At 36.4% G+C, this 3,019-nt stretch overlaps 1 pseudogene; it reads right to left on the reverse strand.

Annotated features, from left to right (window-relative positions):
• Positions 1-2,311: 2,311 nt before the first annotated feature.
• Positions 2,312-2,812, reverse strand: LOC149221202 (receptor-like protein kinase THESEUS 1 pseudogene; annotated as a pseudogene).
• Between the last annotated feature and the right edge of the window lie 207 nt (positions 2,813-3,019).

A 3,019-nucleotide genomic window follows, 5' to 3' on the forward strand; every position in this document is an offset into this window, starting at 1 on the left:
AAGCAAACATCACTTAAAGAGAAAAGCCACCACAAGTTAGCCCCCAAGTTTTATAAATACTCTACTAACTCAAATGTATAGGCATAGTAGCTTACAAATTGGCTCTACCCAACCATTGTAAGCTCCACTTAGTCTTCCATGTATCTTGTTTGAAGAAAGTGCTTGGGTCCAATTACACAATACAACCAGACTTCGATTTGGAAAATGAATGTTCCATTTTCTTGTGGTCTAGGGTCATTTTAGACAAATGCAAGTCATTTTCAGCATCACACTATCTAGGAAGTTTTAATCCAATGGAAGGATACATAGCCTGAAGTTTCTACATGGGAACCAAAAAAGATTCACTATCAATTTCCTCATCCCAACCCTAAGTGGAACAATTCTTTTCAAGGGGTAGGGCATGTTAAAGTCTACCCCTAACTTCCCTAGTTAGAAAATTAGGTTGTCGCTCAATGTACCGGGGCCATGAGGTAGTAGATTGCGAAATCAATAAACATAAGTGGTCTCACTAAAGAAGGTATAATAGTTAATAGTTGAGGCTTCATTAAAGGAGATCCACTATGTTATATCCCTTAATATTGTTTAGTTAAATTTTTCAAGAAATTGCTTCAGAACAGTTTTCCGCAAATTTCTTAATAAGAAATGGCACAATTTTGCACAAAGAAATACCAACACTAATTAAATTTGCAAACATAAAAAGACCAAAAATGTTGCAACTCAAAATAATTATGAGAAATAGCAGCAAAAGAGCCAAATATGGTTCTAAGAACCATTTAAAAACAACAGCAAGATATTTTTATCACTGAAGATGACTCCTCCACGGTTATCCACCTATAAGAGATCTGATTGACCTCTCCTCACAATCTCCACGTTAAGCACAGTGAGTGGATTTGATTTGATATATGTCTCAATACCGAAACCACTCCTGATGGGATTAACTAGGGTGGCTTTACAACCACTGAAACTAACCACCACCAGCTAGGGTGTGTATTTCAACATTGAATGCAGGAACACCGACGGTTTCTCCCTCACACCTTAAGATACAAGAGCTCTCAAAACAACTATCAAAAATATCAATACTCATTCATATCTCCAATTGAATACTCATCCTCATTTTTATAATTTTTTTCTCCTCCAAATACCATAGGCAAATACCTTCGGTCACTAAAATACCATAGGTCAACCTTTTTAATAATAAAGTGACTATATAAGTTATATTTTTAATTAAATCAAAAGTCACTTCTAATCCCCCTTTTAAATTTAATTACTCACTATCATTTTTAAGATGACATTAAATAATTACATTAATTCACTCCTTTCTTCTGATCTCAAAAAGGGACATTACAGTCCTCCCTTCCTGAGATTGTTTGTCCCAAGCAATCCAAACCTGTATTCCCAAATCTCAAATAAGCCTAGAGAATCCCTGCTACAAATGATCTAAAATCTACATATCAATACTAGGATTCCAAGTACCCATGTAGAATGCTTTAATGTATATATATTGTACCACCCTAGCATAATTGAACCTAGCATTACCATCACACTCTGCCATCCTATTAAATAACCCACTCTACATCCCAAAATAATCCAGGCTATCATCCCAAAACACCTTCAGGAATTCCATGACTACATTATCCAAGATACCAAATCCAAGTTGTTGAATGGAGGACGATTTCCAATCTAGAAGAGATGGTGCGAAATTAATTGCATTTTCTTTCAAGCAGCCAAGGGTCAGTTATTAGGACTGTATCACCAACAAAATCCTAGTTATTCTCAACCTGGTCTTTGACCTCTCCCACCTTTTGATTTTGGGTCCTCCATACTCTGCTACCACATGTCCCAGCCGAACATTAAGACCTTTAACCATACAATAGGCTCCTTCAAATTCTCTCCCCCGACATTACATTGTGTATGAAACATTTTAAACACTTTATATGGTGATTTATTTATGCATGAAAGATCAATAAAGTTCAAACAATCTTGTCCATTTGATTGCCTTCAATGTGATGAGGAAATATCACAAAAGATACAAATCCCGCATTAGCACCCAATGTATGGAATGGTGCTTCATTCATCTCAGGTGGTGTTGCAGACCAAACACAAGGGGGTGCTTTATTCAATCTTGAACTACGCCTTCCCTCTATGAATTGATTTAAAAAGGAACTCGCAATTACTGCATCAGTGTTATCCTTAAAGTGCATTGGAACCACGATGATCACCTTGTCTAACTGGGCAGTGAGAAATTCATGAAGAAAAAAGAGTTTTTTTGCCATCATGAATATTTCACATTGATATACGCATAGAAATGCATCTAAACAGAATACATGAAATCAGGGTCCACACTAAAAGTCCAGGAAATGTTGAAATTTGGGATTATTGTACAGGATGCACCCATTTCCTGTGTTGTTGCATAGATGATGTTAAGGTAAATCACGTCACTAACAGGAGCGTTGTATTTGATAAAGCTGGGATTAGTAGAAACATTCTCAACAGTGGTTTTAATCTCCAAATACTTCTTATCAGTTTCCCAAACTCTTGACAAAATATCATTTCCAGAATTGATCTTAGGACCTCCCATATTAATCCTAAAATCTGTCTGCAGAGCTACGCCATAAAGTAGATAGCCATCCACAAGATGTTGAATATTTGAAGCCCTCACTGGTATCAACCCATCAGGGGATGAAATAACCTCAATGGCATTGACAAATGCTAGAGACCTATTTGTTGGAGAAAAGGTAAGGGGCATCACAATATTGATGGTTTTTTGCTTCTTGATTTGAAACTCAACATTCCAAAACTGATGTTGATCCATTTTAATGTCATACATGACTCTGGATTGTTCTAGAAAACCTTTGGCTCAACTCCAACATGCAACACACATATTGCATGGTTTTTGGAGATATTGTCACTAGGCATAAATTCTATTATGATGCACAAAATTAGTGGCCTTGTGCAAGTTTCAATAAGTTGGACCTCATTCTTACACCAAACCCTCCTCAAATTGAACACTTATTAGACA

This window comes from Pinus tabuliformis, chromosome Q (genome assembly GCF_031772625.1).
Source record: "Pinus tabuliformis cultivar Carrire ecotype Pingquan chromosome Q, CPIR1, whole genome shotgun sequence".
NCBI classification, from domain to species: domain Eukaryota; kingdom Viridiplantae; phylum Streptophyta; class Pinopsida; order Pinales; family Pinaceae; genus Pinus; species Pinus tabuliformis.